Raw genomic sequence first — 24,252 nt, 5'->3', positions numbered from 1 at the left:
CATTACTATGAGAACTAGTAAATGAGATATGCATGTAAACCACTTGGCATCTGGTATATAATCTATTCACAAAATAGTGTATTCCATCCAATCTAAGATAACAGCATCATAATATGTACCATTTTTATGGACTACAGTTAAAGAGAGACTGAAAACTGTGATAGAATTGAGAGGCATCTCCATTTCAGAAATGTTAATGTGTAAAAATATGTGTATTAGAGTACATGGAATACAGTGGTGGTCTGAAGCCAAAGCCTGTAGAAGGATGCTCCTGGGAAAATGACCCTCACATCATCTAGTCTTTATTACAGCAATTATTTGCATGCGTTAAGCTAGGTCATGTATAGCCAGAGACTCCAGAAAAAAAATCAGGCAGGAGTCAGGGGCCAGAAAGATATTTAGCATCTCCATCCCTTCTCTCCAGGAGAAAGGCAATAATAGCTTTTAAAACATGGCAGAATCCTCATTTTGTACAGGTTTTTTATCCAAAGTTACACGTCACCAAAACTTAGGGAAATCCAGAAACACATACCTCTATCTGGTAGAATACTGTGCTATTTCCTGCTTTCTATAACCACTTCTTTGACTTTCCCTTATATTTTATGATTACATAAACTTAACACACTAAAAAAAAAAAACATAAAATTGAAATATAATGATGACCTCCTTCATCAGACTCTTCTACCCCCAAATGTAATCATTGTAATGTATACTTATCAAGTCTTTAATAAGTATTTATTTTTTTAAACACTCTTTGTGTGGGAATTTAGAAAAACAATGAGATCTCTTCTTTAGAAATAATATACAATGTATTTGTTGAGACACGTGTGCACTGGTCATTAGGCAATTCAGGCTTCTGAAGCAGGAACAGCTTCTATAACCTCTTTGATGGAGAGTCAGCTCACCAGTGCTTGGATACCTCCTGTGCTATGACAGCCTTGATTCAATAACCCAGTCCTGTCTTTCCATTTCCGGATACACCTGGTTTTTAGAGTGTTGTTTCTCCTTTTGTTAGAGTGAATCTGTGTCTCCAGAAGACCACATGTGATCCTAGTTCTTTCCTTAGTCACACATATGATCTAACTATCCTACATTCTAGTCAGAGATACAAATTAGATGACAGCTATTTTGTCTGATTTCTCTTCAAAGCTTGTCTCTTCTTTGCCTCATATCAAAAATATTTTGAGAGCTAAATATGTGCTAGACAGTCTCTCCATGATAGAAGTGGTTTCCTTCATGTAACCTTTCAGTGATCCTTCATGTCTAACGCCTACTGTTGACATCCTAGCCTTATGATGGAAGAAATTGCCACAGAGAAGTTACTAACCCTCCTCAGCTTTCCGCTGTGATAGGAGGTGGAGCCAGGAGTCAGCCTCTGGCCTTGGGGAAACATTATTTATTAGACTGGTGTGCTGCTTTTTTAAAATAGTATCACTCCCTCAGAGGTTTCCTACAATTGGTATTACACTTCTTAGGGTTTATTATACTTAATAAATGTCCTCCCTATAGAGTTTCCAAAAGAAAACAGCTCTTCGGAAGTGGCCTGATGCTATGTGGGTGGAGGAAGCCTGCCCCAGCCTTAGCAGTTAGGTAGGAGCACAGTTTGTGTGCCAAGTTTCTATTTGCTTCTTAAGCACATCCAGCATAGAAGAGGCTCTTTGAGAAAAGGGTGTTCCAAGTGAAAATTTTAAGGTCTTATTCTATAAGCATTTGTTAAAATTCCTACCTTCCATTTTAAGTTCATGCCATTGTTTGATCATTTTTTTAATCCGTGTAGACATTGGCATTTGTGTTTATTAAGGTTTATGGTGCAGGCGAGGCACTGAGAAATTTTAAAATTCTCCAGTGTGTTAGTTATTCCTGCTGGGAACAGTTAAGGAAATGGCAGCCCACTCCAGTGTTCTTGCCTGGAGAATCCCAGGGACGGCGGAGCCTGGTGGGCTTCCATCTATGGGGTCGGACAGAGTTGGCCACGACTGAAGCGACTTAGCAGCAGCAGCAAGGCTTAATAGTTCAGTTATTTTTATGACTATATATTTATTCGTTATAAGAAGTTAGGGCATCTTCAAAAATAACTCAGCCTCTGAGGTACCAATACTCAGTGTGGATAAGTATAAATCTGCTCTGTGCTGTCTGCATGTCTCTACTTTTCTAGGTCAGAAAGCCAAGTGCCCTTTGGTAGGAGAAAACCATTTGTGGTACCTGATGTCGTATTATCGTTGTGAAGACTAGATGATCCTTGCGGTTAGTGGGAAACATTCTGACCCTCCCTGGAGACTAATGATAATCTCTATGTCTGTGTGCTGAGCTGCTCAGTTGAAGCCAGCTCTTTGTGACCCTGTGTACTGTAGCCAACCAGGCTACTCTGTCCAGGCGAAAATACTGGATTGGGCAGCCACTTACTCCTTCAGGAGGTCCTCCCAGCCCAGGGGTGAGACCCACATCCCCTGTGTCTCCCGCATTGTAGGGAGATTCTTTACCCTCTGAGCAAGGCCAATCATATCATACCTTTTCTAAACTTTCTAAACTTAAATCATTGTTTATGACTATGACCATTTAAAGTAGAAACATCATATATTTGATGTTAAAAGTGCTACTCTAATGGATACTTTTCTGAGATCTGAGACTTGATCAAAATTTTTCTTCTGCAAAGTAATATACTTTGTGATTTCATAGATATCATCATATTACTCAGTTTTCATTCTTCACACTGAAAATTTACCCATTGCTCTGATAACTTAGAGTTTACTTTCTGAATATATAAACTGGATTATGCTAAGAAGTGAGAGAACAATCTCAACAAGTCAACACAGGTGTCTGTGGAGGATTTCCCTTTAAGGATGTGACATTTCTTGCATCTTTGTTTTTTGTTTTCCTTCTTGATGAAACCTAATGTTTGGTTTTTATGCTTTGTTTCATAAGTACATCTGTCTCATATCTTCAGAGAATAGTTTACAATGAGTTTTCACTTTGAAACAAAACTGGTACAAAAGCAGTCCTTCTAATACTTTGGATCTGTTTGCCAAAAAAGTATTATTATATTTTTGCCTAAATTGACACTCACATGCGGTCATGGCTTCCTGAATTTTCTGCCACTTATTCACATTTTACAATTTAAAGGGCTTCACATGAATCTGAAAACACATACATTTCTCCATGTATTTCCTTTTTAGATCATTAAAAAGGTTAAATAATGTTTTTGTCATTGAATTTCCCATCATTAACTTTTCTCTGTTCAGAAAAGTACCTATTTCTTTCAATTTTTCAGATATAAACAAATGTCATTTTTCAGGCATAAAAAATTATTTGGAGAAAAAAATGCATATTCTTGGGTAAACAGAGTTAATTGACCTGACAACCTTAGAAGTCATTTGTTTCTCTATCTGATCAATGATTGGATTACGCTGAAATTTTGATGCAAGGAAACCTTCAGGATTTCTCTCAGGAAAACCATCTTACTTTTAGACAGTGCTGTCTGTTGACATTAACAAAGAAGACATTGCCACAGAGTTCACCACAAATTTTCTTTAAATAGTTACATTTTCTCATATGTTAGGTGAAAGTCACACAGTTATGTTCGACTCTTTGGGACCCCATGGACTATACAGTCTGTGGAATTCTCCAGGCAAGAATACTGGAGTGGGTAGCCATTCCCTTCTCCAGGGGATCTTCCCGACCCAGTAATTGAACCAGGGTCTCCTGCATGCAGGCAGACCCTTTACCAGCTGAGCTACCGGGAAGCCTGGTATGTCGGGGGTGCATAAAAATTAACATTAAAATAACATAAAGTCTCATATGTTGGGGGTACATTAAAATCAAATTTGCATACATTTGCATGAGTCTAAAATACTATACCATGTGATTTGTGGGAAAAAATTATTTCTTTGCAGGTGTATGACTTATTTCTATTCAGGAATCTTATGTCCAAATTATTCTTAACAAAGGTCTACTCTTCTCTAGTGAGCTAAGGCAGTATGATAGGATATAAAGAGGAAAAGCATAGGAAAAACTAAATTTTATATCAAATTTTTCCTATGCCAACTCTGGACACTGAATTAACCACTCTGAGTCTCAGCTTATCCTTCTGTAAATTGTAAGAATAGTAACATTAATATGTATCTTGTCCAAGTCTCAGGTTAATTGTGTAGGTCTTGTGTGTGAAAATTCTTTGGAGAATGAAATGTGAAAAGCATAGTTTATTATATTTAATAAAGAAGCACCAATCTATTTTTAAAGTGTGTTCTGTGGGATTGATTCACAGGAGGCAAAGCTGCTTATGTAGTCTGAATCTTTCAGATTTTATATGAGATTGTTATAGCTCATGTAAAAATTGATATTGTTTATTTTTAAAAATCGAGGGTAGCCTCAGTAAGCTAGCTATGCTATAAATCTTGATATATGAGAAATTAAAAGCTACTCTCTAGCCTGGCACTATTTCCCTAGGAGTTCAGTTTGGAAAGTGCAGTGACTAGACAATAGCCAATTACCGAACTGTCTGTTCGCTGGTTTTTCTCTCACAGGAAGTGCAAGAGAATGGGGTTGGTCATTTTAGGAAAACAGTGAATGTCCCAGTTTCTAGGATAAGCAAACGGATGCACATGTGGACGGTTACTTGAAGAGCTCTGTCCCAGCCTAAGTTCCTTAGAAAGAGAGTTTATTACAGGGCATGTCATCCAGGGAAGCAAAGTGAGGGAAAATGGAAATGAGAAGAGAAAGAAGGGAAACAACGCCCAGAGGGACGTTGCCAAGCAGGTCACAGTCTCCAGGAAAAAAGGGTTGATTCTCGGGTCCTGTGAAGTCTCAGGAGAGGCCTGAGTCAAATCGACTTGCTGGCTTCTTCTCCTTCCGGTCTCTCGTCACTGGTCAGTCTGATCCGCAGAATGTCAAAGCCTCCTCACAGCGACGTTATTGTGCATGGGTCTCAGAGCAGCTGTTGGAAATGAGAGACTGTGAGGCGCAGGTGATAGGATCTCATCCCTGAGGAGGCTGAGGCTGCAGTGTCGTCAGGACATGAAGTGATTGTGGGGAACAGGGCTCATGACCACCAGATCAGCTTGAGCGTCCCTGGAGCCCACCAGAAGCAAGCCACCCACAGAGCCCTGGATGGGAGGTGGACAGGTACACTGGATTTGGTATCTCACACACACAGGCAACTAGAAATAATTACATAATTTGCCTTATTAAGTAGGAAAAGACAAGACACTTTGATGCAAGGAACTTCCAAACCCATAGGACTACCAAATCTGATCAACTTAAAAGAATTGTAACCTAAGGAAGAAGTACCTTTTGATTCCTTACCAATGCTATGCCATACTTACAAAAAAAAAATCATTTATATAAATGACTCTGCATGCTGTAAATGACTGAGATCATTATCATCTAATTGCGACCGTCATCATTATCTAATGATACTTCTGAAGGGGACCACCTGCCCATTTCAAAGCAGATGCACCAAGTGATGGATTGATAAGTAGACCATTACATTAGGGTATATTTAAATAGGTTAAGAATTTAATTTGGAATTAGACCAAGATAAGCTTGCCACTACTTTCCTGAATAGAAAATACATTTACAGGGAGAGTGTTTTTCTTTGTTAGAGTTGTTAGAATTCTTAAATAGTTTTTATTTTTTGTTTAAATGTGAGAGAATAGAAGAAAATAGATTGCAGTAAAAAACTATATTAATTCTGACTTGGGAAAGTAGTACACAGAGAGACTGAGATGATAAAGAAAAAGAGCCTGTTAGCAAATACAACCTAGACAGCATATTAAAAAGCAGAGACATTACTTTGCCAACAAATGTCTGTCTAGTCAAAGCTATGGTTTTTCCAGCAGTCATATATGGATGTGAAAGCTGGACTATAAAGAAAGCTGAGCGCCGAGGAATTGATGTTTTTGAACTGTAGTGTTGGAGTAGACTCTTGAGAGTCCCTTGGACTGCAAGGAGATTAAACCAGCCAACCCTAAAGGAAATCAACCCTGACTATTCACTGGAAGGACTGATGCTGAAACTGAAGCTCCAATACCTTGGCCACCTGATGCAAAGAACTGACTCATTTGAAAAGACCCTGATGCTGTGGAAGATTGAAGGAAGGGGGACAAGGGGATGATAGAGGATGAGATGGTTGGATGGCATCACTGACTCAATGGACATGAATTTGAGTTAGCTGCAGGAGTTGGTGATGGACAGGGAAGCCTGGTGTGCTGCAGTCCATGGGGTTGCAAAGAATCGGGCATGAACAAGCGACTGAACTGAACTGAGCAAATACATTGAAAGTGAAAATTTACTTTTTGAAAATAGTTGCTATTAACATTGTCTCCCGAAACACATAAAGATACACTAAATTGAAAGGCAAAGAAGGATAAAGATTCTCTAGCTGGGTTATTATTGGAAAATCAACAAACCAAGCAGTCAGGGGCCAGCTTAGTGATATAACTGCTGACTTGAGGAAAATTAATCCTTCCTTAAAATATTTGATTAAATTGTACAAATGAGATTCCAGCTTAATCAAATCCAATAAGGTCTTTCTTGAGCAGCATAAACTATGCTTTGCCTACCTTGGCACATGAGGTTCTCAGGCTATAGACTGTCCCTGTAGAGCAAAGTGTGATGTTTAACTGCTTATATCATGCCGAATGGAAAATGTAGTGAGCAGGATGGCTTTTCCATTGAGTTTTGAAAGCATTTAGTAACATTAATAGACTCTTATTTTTCAAGTATGCTTAATGATATAATGAACATAATTCCCTCTGCAAATCAACATGACCTTTTTATAACAAAAGAGGAACTGAAGGATCTTTACTTTACAGAAATACTCACCTGTGGCAGATGCTCCATCAAATTATATCCTTAGCATTTTATAAACAGCATAGACTGTGAGATGACAAAGTACTTTTCTCTCTCACACTTATTAATTTAAAATGATGTTATGAAGACTAGATGATCCAAACAATTTTAGTGACGGATAGTTCCATGTTAAAAACTTTTAACTCTGTATGTTTAGAAAACATAATAGTGAGTCATTTAACATACTTTTCAAGATTAGTTTTATTAGTAATTTTAAAATAAAACTAGCATTAATATAAGTTACTAATTTATTTATACTCCATGGTGAGAGAATTGCCTGTTATGATATAATGGGTAATCAAGAAGCATAGGTAGACAAATTGAAGATTAAAAAATTTAAACACTTCAATAAAATGCTTACAGATAATTAACTGGAAAGTTACTCATATCAAAAGGATAGACATCACTTAACATAAATTTGCATGTGAGAAAATACTCAGATACCTAATATAACAAATTACCACAATGTACAAGGACAATATTCCAATGCTGTGTAAAGCAAAAATCAACACTATAAAAACAGATTATGAATAAATCAAGGATTTGGGATATCAAATAAAAAGATTCTCTGGTCCAAATAAAAGTTAACAATAATGACTTCTTGGGTTAAGAAGAAGTCTTCATGCCATTGCTTTGGCATTGCTACCTCTTCCATCCATTCCCTGATTTTTTTCATTTCAATACCCTGAACCATACTAGGCTTTAAATAATCTTTTCATTTTAGTGATTTAATCTCTTCTGAGATGCAAATCTGCCAAATTTGCTCTCACATATATAGAGAGTAATGTTTCTCCTGGAGAGCAAACATATATTATGATCTTGGAAAAAAGAGGTGGGGAAAGATAGGGAAAAAGGCAGGTGAATAAAGCTGATTAAGATAATGCATGTGAAGAAATGAACACTTTGCAGAACACATTGAAACCCTTGAAAATATGAGTTATTATTATTCATGATTAGATGAAATGAATTCATACTTAGGAACATCATTAACTTGTGTTCTAAGAGGCCATTTAAGAAGCACTGAAATAATATTCAATTAAGTCTTAAGAATATTTATTCAAGGAATCTGTACATTTGAATGTGCATGTTTGAATTAAAGTGCTTTCAGTAATTCAGTTAGTTGTTACAGTGTTCTGAGTTACACTGATAACTCACCATGGAAGTCCTGCTCTAAATACATCATTTCTTCCTCTTGAGGTGTTAACATCTTCTATATCGTTTTAGTGTCTGTTGGCAGGAAGAATATTGCCATAATGTTTGATTTTTTTTTTTTTCCTGTTGAACCTAAAGTTAAAAAAATACTGAAAACAAAAAATACCTTCAATCTGCCTGCAATGCAGGAGAAGCCAGTTTGATTCCTGGGTTGGAAAGATCTCCTGGAGAAGAGATAGGCTGCCCGCTCCAGTATTCTGGGGCTTTCCTGGTGGCTCAGTCGGTAACGAATCCTCCTGCAGTGCAGGAGACCCGTGTTTGCCCTGGGTTGGGAGGATCCCCTGGAGAAGGGAGTGGATACCCACCACAGTATTCTTGCCTGGAGAATCCCATGGACAGAGCAGCCTGGCAGGCTACAGTCCCTGGGATCACAAAGAGTCAGACATGACTGGGTGACTTTCAATTAAAACAAAAAATGAGAATGGAAATCAGAATGGCTTCTACTTTAAGAAATGTACACATACAACATCAATGCATATGTGTGTGGCAGAGAAGAAATCTATTCCTAAGCCATTAGAGGACAATTAACAAAATTAACTATAAGCAAGTGAAGAAGTATCTGTGTGTGTGTGTGTGTGTGTGTTGGCAGATGAAAATGGGATTGGAGAGTATTGTACAGGGGTGTGTGATCAAAATTGTCATAACACATAAAATAAAAAGACAGCAATCTATTGCCAAGCCAAGCATATATGCAAGTACCCTAGTTATTTGACTGTCTCCACATGCAAACTGATTTGATAAAATATACAGAATAAATTTCATTTAAATATAATTTTTCTACAAGTGTTCATTTCTCTTAGAGCATGGTAACAGAATTTCACCTTTCCATTTGAAAAATTAATTAAAAAAATTTAAAGTGTCAGTTCCTTCAAAATGCCTGTTAAGTTCAAAACATAGAAGTAGATAGGAAAAGGTTTTTGAGAAAGAAATTTTCTAAGAGAAACTGTTTCCGCAGTTTCAGCTATTCACATGGTAACAATGTCAAGTTGAGATTGTCTGTTTTGGGAAGGTCATTTTGCAAGTGACGCTGCTCTGGGTCCTTACCTTGCCATAGCTGATATAGTAGATGGACAGATTTTAGCATTTGCTTAAGAATGTGTTAGACAAATCCTCAATGCGATGGGCTGATATAACCCCAGTTCAAGAGCTTGAGGGTTCTCATTCCTTATTGTTTCTTATCTTTGTCTTTGTAAACATTTTCTATTTCCTCAAAGACGAAAGTGACTTTTCTTTTGCTTCCCTCACCTTCTTGGCAGCATAAAACTGTTAGCATGCAATTTATTTCAAGGACACTGCGTCTAGCCTCAGTGATATTTTGTCTGCCTGTGTATATATGTATGCTTGCTGGCGTGGAAGAGAGGGTGGAAAGGAGTCAGTGTGTGTAGTTTATTCTGAAATGAGTTATAATTCATGAGAGTTTTCAAATATGTGGGTAATTAGATAACTTGCAAACTAAATGTCCAGCTTAATCCACACTATAGCTCTCATCTGAACATGTGAGGAGAGGGGTTTAAACAGATTAAACATTATTTCTGAGTCTAGAGGAGCAAAAATCTGTAAGGCATACAGTAGACAGCTGACTGACAGCGTCCTCCGTGACTTCTGTCTGGCTGTGTGCGTGTTAGTTGCTCAGTCGTGTCTGACTTTTTGCGACCCCATGGACTGTAGCCTACCAGGTTCCTCTGTCCATGGGATTTTCCAGGCAAGCAATACTGGAGTGGATTGCTATTCCCTTCTCCACTGTCTGAATAAATAAAGCTTATTTTCCTCAGTCAAGCTAAAATATATTTTCAAATGCTGGAAAAACAAACAGCAAAACCCAACTCTATTTTGTGCCATCCTCAAAGGCACCAGGGTTAAAGTGTCAGGGTTGTTTGTTTGTTAATAAAATTACAGTAGATAGTATGTCTTTAAAGTGATTGATCAATGTTTGGAAATAAAATCATACAAAAGGTTACATTTTTTGTTTGAATGACTTGAGAATTTCAGAACAGGGTAGATTTTTTTTTGTCATTAACAATGATTTCATAAGGCCATTTTGCAAGACTTCAGTCAACTCTTTTCTATACCAATGAAGTTCTGTAAAATAAGATTTGGGATACTCTGTATTTGTCTTATTTGGATTCATTTAGAAGGTATAATTGAAACAAAAAGTTTCATACCCTATGATATAAAGACAGTGCAATCCTGGAAATACTAACAGCCAATTCTGAGACTTGAATCCAGTGAGAATTTACAAGTGATTTGTGAGCCTTGCAAATGTGTTTTTCAACCCAAATTTCAATTTCTTCTTGCAATGTACATCCATATCTCCTGAAAGTTTATTTAAAGGAAATTTCTATTTTTAAAGTGTAACTTGAAATAGCTTATACCTGAACAAGTGCCCTCTATTATTTTAAACACACAAAGACATGACTTGGCGTGCCCTCGTTTGGGTAGTATACTATTCAGTAGCTAAAAAGAAATAGGATAAAACATAAAATAAAAAGGAAATTCTTGCCTAAGTTTATTTGGGAACAGAAGAGTGGAGAAAGGGGAATAATCAATGCTGAACAGAAAAGAAGGATAGAGAATAGGAAGGGAAAACATTTTACTTTTCAATTTTAGGCTTACTTATAAATAGAACACTAAAGTTCAAATCAGGACTCTCTACTATCACTGTGCAGAAGGTGCAGGACTGGCTAGGTAACTAAAAATACATGTGATGAAAATACTTGCTTATTCCTACCTCTCCTCATTCTTCCATCTCTCTTCAGTCATTAAAAATGGAAGAAAAATTAGATAGAGAAGCTATATCTCTATGAGGTCACCCAAGTCTTGCAACAAACTTGGCACAAATTGAGGTTTGGGGAAGGTTAAGTAGTAAAATGGGAGAAAATTAACTTGTCAGGGTAAGGCTATGAGGCTGGCTGGCATGGGTTGTTAGGGCCCTTTGTGTGGATGTGGGTACTGGCTCAGAGGTGGGCTAGGTTGGGAGGAGGTCACACCCCCTGAGACTGAATGACAATCAGCTGATTTAGCTACAGGCCCAGGGTCAGCCTAGTTTCACTAAGCAGGTTCAATTCAAAATAGGAGTTGTCCAACACGGTGTGTATAGAGGATAAATTCCAGTCAAATGCATCCCAGAAACAAATTCTTTTTCTGTTCTTTTAACTGAAATAGACCAGGGGCATGTGTTTAACTAGATAATGTATAACGAAACACAGCAGACTGCTTGCTACAGAATAGTCCTATGAACAAGAAAATTATGTCTGTCTTTGTTTTTAATATAGGATACTGAATTTCCTTCAGTTAAGATGGTAACTTATTTTCATATTTGATATTTAAAGGTGTCTTTGCACAAGACCAAAAAACCTATCAGATTGGCAAAAATGCAAGATTTTGACAATGTAATATGTTTAGTAAATGCTGTGGGAAATGAGTGGTTTCATGTATTATTGGTTGGAAAGCAAAACGTTTTATGTGACATCATCAATGGAGGGGGATTTGGCACCATCCAGAAAAATTACCTGTAGATGTCACCTTTCATTTCTAGATATCTGTCTTTAAAAAACACTGACAAACAAACAAACAAAAAGGCATAATCATCAGGCTATTCACTGCAGGTCCATTTCGTGACAGCAAAAAACTGGCAACAGCCCAATGTCTTCCAGTGGAGTTTCAGATGAAGAAAGAATGCCCTAGTCAAACAAATGGGGAGGCAGCTGTGAAAGAAAGGGAGAAATATTGTTATATATGGCTATGCAGTGAGCTCTGAATTTGTTATTAAGTGAAAAAGAGGGAGGAAGTATGTATAATGTACATCTTAAATGTCAATAATCTACCATGTTAGAGAAAGCCCAGGCCACGTGAAGTGAACGTGTGTAAGCGTTACAGCGGACAGACCCAGGTGAGATCCTAGTGGCTAGCCATCTTTAACCACTACAAATGTGAGTAAGAATGTGCTTATGTTACAAATTAGATCGTTAAGAACCCCCACATCGGCCCTTGCCTGGCAGGCAAGGTTCTTCTGGTTGGATTCACGGGTGCAAAAACAAAACCCAAGTTGAAATGGAATTAGCACGAGTTTTATTCATATGACCAGAGGATGGAAAAACCGAAATTTAGTTCACAAATCACCTTCTCACCCAGGGGGATGGTTAAGGTTTGAAGGGCAAGGTTAATGAGGGGGAAGCATATGTATTGGTCAGCAAATGATCTGATTTTTTTGTCCTTTCTTAATTTTAGTTGGAGCACAGTTGCTTCACAATGTTGTGTTTCTTTCTGCAGTACAGCAATGCATTCTATCTCTATCTGTCTGTCTAGATCCCTCTCTTACACATCCTTTCCCTTTGAGGTCACCACTCTGGGTAGAGGTCCCGGCCTCTACCATAGGCTCTCACTTCTTATCTCTTTTATACCTTGTTTGCTGTTGTTCCTCAGTTGCTAAGTCCAGCACTTTGTGACCCCATAGATTGCAGCACCCCAGGCTCCTCACCTCTTTAAGAATTTCCCACAGTTTGCTGTGTCTGCACGGTCAAAGGCTTTACTGTAGTCAATGGAGCAGATGTTTTTTCCAGAACTCTCTTGCTTCCTCCATGAGCCAGTGAATGTTGGCAATTTGATTTCTGACTCTTTGAAACCCAGCTTGCACATCTCAAAGTTCTGTTAACGTACTGCTGAAGCCCAGCTTATTTTCAGCATTAACTTGCAAGCATGTGAAATGAGCACAGCTGTGTGGTAGTCTGAACAGTCTCTGGCATTGTCATTCTTTCGGATTGAAATATTTTATACATTGTAGTATATATATTTCAACCCTGCCTCCCAATTTATCTCACTCCTTCTTCCCCCTTTTAATCCATAGGCTTGTTCTCTATATCCATGCCTCAATTTCTGCTTTGCAAATAAGTTGATCTGTATAATTTTTCTAGATTTCACATATAAGCAATATTATTTCTAACTTGCTTCACACTGTATGACAGTCTACTCATGTTTCTGCAAATGGAACTATTTTGTTCCTTTTGTGGCCAATATTTCATTGTATAGATGGACCATATCTTCTTTATTCATTCCTTGTTCATGGCCATCTAGTTTGCATCTATATACTGGCTATTTTGAATAGTGCTTCCTACATGACTCCGTGGTAAAGTCTCTGCCTGCCAATGCCAGAAACATCGGTTCGATCCCTGGGTCCAGGAGATCTCTGGAGGAAAAAATGGCAACCCACTCCAGTATTCTGGCCTGGGAAATCCCATGGACAGAAGAGCCTGGTGGGCTAGAGTCCATGGGATTGCAAAGAGTCACACAGGACTCAGAGACTAACCACCACCACAACATAGAACAAGGCACAGATAAAATTGGCCACGTGTTGCTAATGGTAGCAACTGAGTGATGTGGGTATAAGAGTTCTTTATATCTTTCTCCTTTTGTACATGTTTGAACTTTTGCATTGTAAAGATTTTTAAAATGTGTTTGAACTGAATGTTAATCTTTGGATCTGTCATCTCTTGGGCAAATATCTTGTTTTTCCATATTATTGTTGTTCAGTTGCTAAGTCATGTCCGACTCTCTGCAACCCCACGGACTGCAGCATGCCAGGCTTCCCTGTCTTTCACTATCTCTTGGAGTTGGCTCAAACTGATATCAGTTGTGTTAATGATGCCATCCAGCCATCTCATCCTCTGTCACCGCATTTTCCTCCTGCCCTCGATCTTTCCCAACATAAAGAGTCTTTTCCAATGAGCACCTCTTTGCATCATGTGGCCAAATCATTTGAGCTTCAGCATCAATCCTTCCATGAATATTCACTGTGGTGCTCCCAGGTGGAGAATCAGAGCCATTGAATCTGGCTATGAAAATTTTTAAGTGGATTTCCTACATGAGGGTGAGAAAAATGAATTTTGTAGTTTTTTTTTTTTTTTTTTTTTAGAAAAAGTGTTCTTAAATATTTATTTGTCCTTGCTCTACTGGTTTCTATCATAAAAGTAAGTTAACATGAAAAATCTAGGCATAAAAACAAAGTAAAGCTGGCAACAAATGAATGGAAACCTTTTATCAGAACTGAGTGAATTATCAGAGGCTGCATCAGACAATTCAGTTGCTTAGTGGTGTCAGACTCTTTGAGACCCCATGGACTGTAGCATGCCAGGCTTCCCTGTCCATCACCAACTCCTGGAGCTTGCTCAAACTCATGTCCATCGAGTCTGTGATGCCATCCAACCATCTCATCCTCTGTCATCCTCTTATCCTCCTGCTTTCAATCTTTCCATCATCAGGGTCATTTCCAATGAGTCAGTTCTTCATGTCAGGTGGCCAAAGAATTGGAGTTTCAGCTTCAACATCAGTCCTTCCAATGAACACTCAGGACTGATCTCCTTTAGGATGGATTGGTTGAATCTCCTTACAGTCCAAGGGACTCTCAAGAGTCTTCTCCAACACCACAGTTCAAAAGCATCAATTCTTTGGTGCTCAGCTTTCTTTATGGCCCAACTCTCACATCCATACATGACTACTGGAAAAACCATAACTTTGACTAGACGGACCTTTATTGGCAAAGTAATGTCTCTGCTTTTTAATATACTGTTTAGGTCGGTCATAGTTTTTCTTCCAAGGAGCAAGCGTCTTTTAATTTCATGGCTGCAGTCACCATCTGCAGTGATTTTGGAGCCCAGAAAAATAAAGTCTGTCACTGTTTCCATTGTTTCCCCATCCATTTGCCATGATGTGATGGGACCAGATGCCATGATCTTAGAATACTGGACTGGGTAGCTATTCCCTTCTCCAAGGGGTCTTTCCAACCCAGGGATCAAACCCAGGTCTCCCACATGTCAGGCAGGTTCTTTACCAGCTGACCCGTCAGGGAATCCTAGAGACTGCGTAGGAGGGAAGCATTTGTTGCTGAGGTCAGTAAACCCAGATTCTTTCTCCCTATCTTCCACTAATAAAGGGAGTGAGTGACCTTAGGCACATATGTAGTCGTGTGGCTTCTTTTGGCTTATCTGGCCATGGAGGCCATCTTGTGGCACCGTCTCCCTGGAATCCAATCTAATTCAATTCAACCCCAATTCAATTCAATTCAGTTTGGTTCTAGTCTATTTCCTTCTACCAACTATTTGTTTAAAAATACAAATTGTAATAAACAGATGAATCTGTGTTGCCTAGAAATGCCATTTGCTGGCAGGAGTGGAGAAAAGATTCTCCTTCTTAAAAAATATCTCATTTACTATGTCAACAATTAGGCTAAGAACTCATTTGTTATTTTAATATGTTCTCCCCCGTAATTGGATTAGTTGTGAAGGAATACATCAGTCTTTCAGTACCTTCTATGAAAAAAAAAAGCATTAAAAAGATATTCACATTGACATTATATCTCCTTTTATTTGAGGTGATTGAAAACTTTTAATCTGTTCTTATGACAGCCAGGTAATTTTCACAGGATGGTAAGTCTCAATCTCCTAGTACTAGTTTCAAACATCTATATGGAGTTGTCTTAAAAATTATTTATTTGATACGCCAAGGCAGTGTCTATATATCATTTTGAGGGTGACATTTGCCCTCCACTCCTGTTTCTGTGTGAAAGAATTTTCCTTACAGCAACACTTCAATCCCTGGGGCCCCTATCCCCCGTCACTCACTCCTTCTGAGAGTAATGAGTCTCTTCCTTAACTGCTGAGGTCACAAGAAGGAGATGGACATGCGTGGCTGGTCCCTTCCCCCCGACTCTGGTCCATCAGGCCCACAGAGTCAACTCTGAGCTGCATTCATCCTCCATAGGAGGGCCTGCATGTGACCAACTCTACCTGAGGCCAGATGGATCTATCTTTCTCTATTTGCAGTGATGCCTTTGCAGGCCCGTTTGTTCACAGGTCTAAAATTGTGCCGTATTTAGTAATCCTGTGAATTTCATTTACTATTCACTACCCGCGCAGTAAAGTGGATTTTAGATTTATAGATGAGTGGACTAGGTTTCACAGACATGGCCAGGTCACATTACTAGCAAATTACTACCCTCGTAACTCAGTTGGTAAAGAATCCACCTCCAATGCAGGAGACCCCGGTTCGATTCCTGGGTTGGGAAGATCCCCTGGAGAAGGAAATGGCAACCGACTCTTGTATTCTTGCTTAGGTAATCCCACGGACAGAGGAGCAGTCCATGGGGTCGCAAGAGTCAGATACGACTTAGCGTCTACACCACCACCACATATTTACTATAGTATTATTAGCAAACTATAGGTGTCAGTCCCAATTCTATTGGGAGTCTTCAAGAGGGTCCATTAAAGAGTATGTTACCCCTTTCTCTGAACCCAGTTCTAGGAAATTTAGAAAAAAGTCAAAAAGTGGGAGATAGAGGTCAAGAATCACCAGCATTTATATGAAGAGTTAAGTCGGAGCTCAAGTGATTGGCAAAACCAACTCCCAGAATCAGAAAGATTTGCCCACATAAGACAAGAACATGCCTCTTGCCCCCACTCCTCTTGGTTCCCTTTCTTCCTTTCTTCCCCCAATCCCAGCAAGGGTACAGCCTAACTGGTAACTAGTCTAGATGCTAGAGAAACAAAGGAGACAGTGGCCTCCCTGCAGGTAGCTCACTCTCAGAGTTACAATCCCAGAGAGGGGAGGAGCCCATAACGTTTAGGCTTGCCCAGTTTTCTGATTCGTTGTTCAGCTTCCCTAGGGGTGGAATAAGTGAAAGGTGAGAGGCTCTAGGGTAAATCTCATAGTTAGAAGAAGGAAACATCAGGAGTGGGAATAAACATTCACCCCCAAATTCCTCAGATTAAACTTTCTTTTAACCCCTTACATTCAAGTAGTAATGTCATGCTTAGTCCTCAGAAGAGGAAATACAGAAGCCATCAGTTTCACTCTTTTATCCAGATTCCTACACTGCCTGTCTTTTTGAATTCTCCTGGGATCCTTCTGCCACCGTAAAATTTGCCTCTAGGACGTCTGAAATGGATTCATACCTCTCATTAAGTATGTCAACTTCTAATTACTTTACAAGGCTGTATTAGTTTCTGCTATATAGCAAAGTGAATCAGCTATATGTATACATATACCCCCCCTTCACCTTCAATATTTGTAAAATAATTCTACTCAAATAATAAAATTAAAAATATATATATTTTAAAGAAGATTTAAATAGAGACATCCCTATGGGAGTGAAGTTTTTTAAACAGTGATCTTTGAAATTTTGAAATAAATCATTTTAATTTAAAAATGTAAAACACAAAAAGTATATCAATTTTAAAACCAGTCTCAATCCAAAGCTGAAAGTTCATTCTCTATTCCATTTCTATTTTCAAATTATGTCCGGTCACATTTTCCCACAGCATGTCAGAGGTTCTTCAGTGAGATTTAATGCCAACCAAAAGATAGAAAGTATAAAGTTTCTTCCAATAAGGAGATGCCAGCATCATAGGAATACCCCAAATCTGAATATAAAGACCCCCACGACTTTAAAGTCCCAGGGCAAAACTGAAGTTCAAAGATTAAATCTTCTTTCAAGTTCAAGTCAAAATATATTAAAGTCCAAATGCATTAGAGTCTGATATCAAGTTATTTTCCCCTGTGGAATCACATGTTTGAAGTTGAAAATTTCTAAGTTATAATTAAGACCCAGACTATCCTTCCAAATTTATTATTCACCTCAGTCTCAGCAGAGGGGTACAGGATGCCTGAGTAGATCTGGTCTTCTTTCAACAGCTGCCTTCTGAGACACATCTCAGAGGAATAGGTGTAGTTTTCTTTGAGGGCTTCAGAATGTGTTATGTCAAGTCTCTGATACACCTCATTTTAAAGAATCCAAAGGAATAACAAGAAACAACATTTATTGTAGCATTGGCTCCACACCCACCACATTTAGAAGACAAGCTAAATTCTAGTCCTTGGTGTTACCATCCTGTGTAAACTTACATTGCCAGAAGCCAGTCACCACAGCCAGGGCTCTCTGAGAGAAGGGTAGGAGCACCCTGGTTAGCTCCTGCCTGTGGTCTGCACTCCCCTACCCAGAAACGGAAACTCCCCTGGGGGAAACCGTCCAAGGACAGACAGAGAAATGCACCAATCTGCAAATCTGGGGGTAGGGAGGAGCCTCCTGTACTTACTGCTTCCTCTCTTGGAGAGCGACAAAAAGCCTTTGCTGTCTGTATGCAAAGCTGGGAAATTTTTGCATTGTTGACAATGTTTACATCTGGACTTGACCAAGGTGCCTTTCTAGCCACTTAGTGTGTATTAAAGGCTCCTGCTTTCTACTGCTTCCAGTACCGAGTGTGGGCCCTTATCCAGCGCCACAGCGTCTCACTTTTGTGAGCAGACATTAGTTTCTAAGTGCTCCTGTGCCTTTTTATTTAAAGTCATGTTAGGGCTCCCCCAAATTGGCTCCCTGATATTGTTACTGTGCTTGCAATTAACCTGAACAGAACCAAAATGAGTTTGTGGCGAGCCCCATAAATCCAAGGCTAACATCAACCCTGAAGATAATTCACAGCATGCAAATAAGGATAATTTGGGAAGATGATTCAGGCCAGTCGTGGAAAATTTAGTCAGAACGCCATCAGTGCTCTCTATAATGCTAGAACTCGACTCACATTCACTCTGAAGCAGCAGATACGATTTGCATAGCAAGGCCTCTGAGGCTGTAATATTGGAACAGTGCCCAGGTATGACTACTTTGGAAAAGTTGTGCCTACTTTTTATGGTGAACTGGAGCCTCCTGCAACTAGCTGAGGGCCTCCCGTGGGCCTCTCATGCTAGGCCCTAGGCTGCCAGAGATTTGACTGAAGCCAGGTTTTCCCCAAGGTCATCACTGTTTGCTTAAGTCTCAGACTTTTCAAACAAATAAACAATCATTACAAACAAACAAAGCTGCCATAACCCGTTTTCATCCACCCAGGTCAAAATACAATGTTCCCCATGTCTTAACATTTCTTCCTTGCCTGCCCAGTTGCTTTGGTCGTGTCCAACTCTTTGTGACCCTGTGGACAGTAGCCTACCAGGTTCCTTTGTCCATGGGATCCTTCAGGCAAGAACACTGGAGTGGGTTGCCATGCCCTCCGCCAGCGGATCCTCCCAACCAGGGATCGAACCCACCTCTCCTACATCTCCTGCATTGCAGGTGTATTTTTCACCACTGAGCCCCTGGGTAAGCACCAGTGTTTCTTCCTTTTGTCCCAGCAATTAGACTCTAGCTCCACACATCTCTAAAAATAGAGAGGAAGAAGAAAGATACAAGTTCAAAGCACCTAGCTGAAATAGTAAAGCCCAAGCCTATCATCCTATGTCTTGCTCCTTCCCAAAACCTCCCACACATACATTCGGTCTCCCATTTCACTCTTACGTTTCATTTCTCAGGGATCCTAGCCCAGGCAGGATATGTTGGGAATCTTCGAGGGAGAGGGATAAACCTCTCCATTCCTCTTCCATAACTAGGTTCTGAACAAATCCAGAAATAAAACAGATATACAGATGGAACTTATTTTTGGTAAACTCCAGGTTGGAGTACATGGCTTATGAGCAGGTAAGTTTCCTAACACTGCATCTCAGTGTTAGAACTCGCCATGTGGACAGGTGGCCCTGAAATGTGGCCCCCTGCCACAAGCTATTAGAGCGACTGTGGACACTTGCTTTCAGCTCCCAAGAGGAAGTAGGGCAGAGCTCACCTGAAAATGCCTAATTTATTCTTTACAGGTTTAGCAATCATGCAAGTCTTTCCCTCTCCCCAGGGACAAGTGAGAAAGGGACTGAAGAGTATAATGCTAATGAGTTCTGTGTCCAAAGAAGGAAACTGCTTAGGGAGTAATTCCACCGCTGTCTTTAACGCCCCTTAACAGATCCAAAAGCTTGTAGCTTCTCATCTTTCTATTAGGGAGAGCCCACTTTCCTACTAGTAAAGTTTCTGTTTCTGCTACTGTTCAGATGCATATCTTATAAACACACACACACACACACACACACACACACACACACATACATACATATATACACACACACACACATATATATAGGCAGTTTTCTTTATTTTTCTGGTTTTATTGAGATACAACTGACATTAACATTGTGTGTGTTTAAGGTATACAGAAGGTTGATTTGAATACTAATATGTTGTTAAACAATCACCATCATAGCATTAGCTAACACCTCCATCACATCACATGATTATCATTCTTCTTTGGCAGTTATCTTTAAACAGATGACTATCTCTTCTACTCTGTGATGGACTAAATGTATGTAAAATTATCTCTGAGTCTGGCAACACATTCCCCGTCATTAGACTCCGTGTGGCCATGAAGGTGGTAGTGAAATGAGACAAAATTAAACTGATCTTTGCCAACAGTGCCTTTGCTTCAGCCCCAGAAAGCCAGGGTGTTAATATAAACTCAGGGACTGGCAACGTGATTCCTGTTCTCCTCCCACTGCCTCTGGACTTAGAATAGAAATCAAAGTCAGTGAGAGGTCATGCTTGTGAAAGGCACTGCCAAAACAGTTAAGGCTCAGTGCATTTTAATTCTCCCTCTCCTTTCCTGTGAAGAGACACATTCTTAATGCATTTGAGAATGGAAACAAATGAGTGGAAGTTTATTATTTATGCTGAAATGACATTATTTATTTAAACACTTGATGACACTCGATGGGGCACAATAATTACAGTTAGAGCTGGGAATAAACCATTTTCAACTTTCCTTCTCTATTTCTTAACAGAAGAAGAAATTATGGGAAATTCATTAGAATGAGGCAAGCAATCTTCATTTGACTATGCCTGTTGGTTCTGATTTGGGTCATGGAAATTCTCTTCCTTGTTGTTTGAGCTCTGTTGTTTATAAAAGAAAACGAACATGTTGAAATTATTAGCATTGAGGAGTTGGAGAGCAAATAATGCTAATGGAATAAACAATACATCATTTATTGGAAGTGCTCTTTAGGGGTTTATACCAAATCACTTTACCAGCCTCAACAGCATAATATTTAGCAAACTCTAACAAGTTTCAAGGAGAGATATTACTTTGTGACTCAACAAGTATCCTTGATATACTGCCTAAATTAGACAGCCTAATAAAAATTAATGGCAGACCAATTTCTTGCAATTATACTTTTACCTAGGGAGCAGTCTGCCTGGTTTGTATGATATTAGGAACTTCTGGCTGTGCATCTTCTTTACAATTCCAGCCAAGTTTGTCAATGAAGTTTATTTCACACGATCTTATCGATAAGCAGACATATTTAAATGGGTATGGGACCTAAGATGTAGCAGTTTAGAAGGAATTGATCTGCCAATGGTAGTAATTTAAGAAGGCAGCTGTATGTTGGATGCTGGGATGTACTGCCCTGATTCCCTTTTAGGAAGGAAGGACTAATTCCACAGCTGCAGAGAGATGCTATAATTCAGCCCGTAGCTGCCAGTCCTTTAAGGGGATTGCCTTCAAGAAGAAAATTGCCTCACCTGAAGTCACGTCTCCTTCCAGAGGCAGCCGACATCTGATGGCTGACCAATGCAGACTATAATGGCCAGGCCCCAGGTCCCCAGGCCAGAATAGCTTTTAAGGGCCTCCCTGGCTCCAGAAGCCCCGGAGGGTTCCGCTGAGGGTCTGACTGCCCTGAGTCGCAGGTCAGGTGGCTCCTTTGCCCAGTCCCTATTCCTCATGCTGTTGGCTGAATCAGTTTCTGCTTAGCAGGGGATCTGACCTGACAACTGACAGGTTTTCAATACAAAATTATATTCTGAATCAAATTCCGACACACACACACACACACACACACACACACATATGCACATTCAACAACTACTCTTTTACATTCATTTGTTGGCTGGAGGGGAAGATAATGCAGATGTAGCCTTCTCTTTCTCCACCTAAATTACGGTAACTGTGAGCGAGAATAGTGTTGCTATAGATTATCAACGACAGGAATATTTTACTGGACATGATCCCAGGGACTATAGGCTAATGGATTTGACAACTTAAAGTTGTTAAATGATACAGAATATCAAATTTTGCAGAAAAATAAGTAGAAAGCTGAATAAGCCTATAGTTATTAAAGATATTAAATTCTTAAATGAAAACTTCTCCACAGAGGTAATCTAGGTCCAGATGGCTTTCCAGTAAATTCTACCAAATATTTAAGATCAAAATTATCCCAAACCTACCCAAAATCTTTGGAAAAGTAATTGAGAAAAGAACATTTGCTAATGGATTTTAGGATGTTAGCATTATGATGGTAGTAAAATTATACAACATTATAAGAAGACAAAGCTACCAAAAAGGGTACAAAAAAACACTCTCAGAAAAAGTAGGCTGGTGTTCTGTGATGACCTAGAGGGTTGGGATTGGGGAGGTGGGAGGGAGGCTCTAGAGGGAGGGGGTATATGTATACTTATGGCTGATTCATGTTGTACAGTAGAAACAAACACAGCATTATAAGGCAATGATCCTCCAATTAAAAATTAAAAAAAAATAAAGCACACACACAAATGTTGGTCCAAAAATTTTCATCTAAATATGAGAAAATAAAATGTATATGTGTATATATATATACAGATATCATATATACTTAATTAAAACAAAATATATAAATACATGTATATTCTTTGAATTACCAAATAATTCATCATAATTAAGTGTCTTTATTCCAGGGTTGCAAGATCTGTTTAACATTGGAAAATCAATCAAAATATTCACCATATTAACAGAATAAAGGAGAAATATAAGTCATTATGTCAGTAGATGATTAACTCATTCATGATTAAATTGCAAAAAACCAGGAATAAAATAGCTTCTCAAACTAATTAAGGGAATCAACAAAAATCCAACAGTTAATATTATATTGAATGCTTTCCCACTAAGTTTGGTAACCAAACTGAAGTGCTCTGACCACTTTTATTCAGCATTGTTCTGGATCTACTTTACAAAGCTGTTTGGCAACAAAGAAAAGTAAATAAAAGGCATAGACATTTCTAAGAAGAAACATTTTACTTTTCAAGCAGTCTGAAAAGTTTGCCTTGTGTTGTTGTTTAAATATGTTTGTTGTTTTGTTTTTAACCCAAGTCTTCATGTTATGCAGTATTTGAATCTGTTTTGCCTGTCTTTCATTCCACCATTTTTTTTCTCCTGTGATTTTTTTGCTTCCTTTTTTTATCTTATTTTTATTTTGTTGTTTTCAAGCCATTCTTAAATTCCTCTTATTACATTATAAAATTTTTAGTTGAATCAATTACACCATGTAATTAGGCACTTATAATTTAGTTTTTGCAAAATTGTTTCATTTTTATTTTCTTTTTGAGTTTGGTCAAAATATTTTTTTAAATGGTTCTTCTGTGTTTTTGCTTATTTCTGTTCAGAGTTTGTGATTTTCTGATTCAGATGGTTTATTAAACATCTGGAATGCTTGTATATATACATTTAATCCAGACTGGAGTGCTGTTTTATAATTTTCTTCTGCTTCATTGTTGTTTTTCTTTGAGGGAGGAAAAGATTTTTCATTAACTGGATTGCTTGAATTTTAGTTTTCTGTTTCCTTTTTAGAGAAGTTTCTGTGTTAAGTAGACTGAATTTTTCCTGTTTATACCTGGGTCTACAATAATAATTTATGTATACACCAAATGAACATACAGGAATAAATGTTTTTGGGGGAAGTAGATAAGCATGTCTTTGGATTATATTTTTCTCTTTAGTTCCTGCAAGATTCTTAAATTCTCTTCTTACTTTCTTCTTTAATCACCAAACCTGTAAAAGATGCCCTACCCATCCTATTTGTTTCATTCTTTTCCAGAAGAAAGTGTGTTTTGAATTTGTCTCTTCAGATCCTGAGCACCTTTCTGTAGCCAGAGTTCAGGTCTACCAGTTTTCAGGCCATTTCAGAACTTCCGCGCTTTGACTGAGCCTTGCCATTCTGGATCTTCTTTGCTGCATTATCCTTCTTCTACCCAGTCTCTTCAGGCACCATTTCGTTTCCACATGGGCTTATGGGGGTGAGGTCACATTGATGTCTGCTGGAATTTGGTCTTCATTTTATTCCCTTGTATTTAGCACAAGTACTGTGGCACTCTCAACATCCAGGTGATGCCAAAGAGGGCAGTTTTTTGTGGCTTCACTTGCTCTTGTTTACTTGATCAGTTTGCTTTTGGCAGGGAATACTGAGAGATTTTAGTCTAAGAACCTGACATTATCCTAGGGAAACCTAGAAGTCCATCCCACTGATTTAGCAAATAATTTCCTATTATTTATA

Source organism: Odocoileus virginianus, chromosome 24 (genome assembly GCF_023699985.2).
Source record: "Odocoileus virginianus isolate 20LAN1187 ecotype Illinois chromosome 24, Ovbor_1.2, whole genome shotgun sequence".
Lineage (NCBI taxonomy): Eukaryota > Metazoa > Chordata > Mammalia > Artiodactyla > Cervidae > Odocoileus > Odocoileus virginianus.
This window is presented reverse-complemented; position numbering follows the sequence as displayed.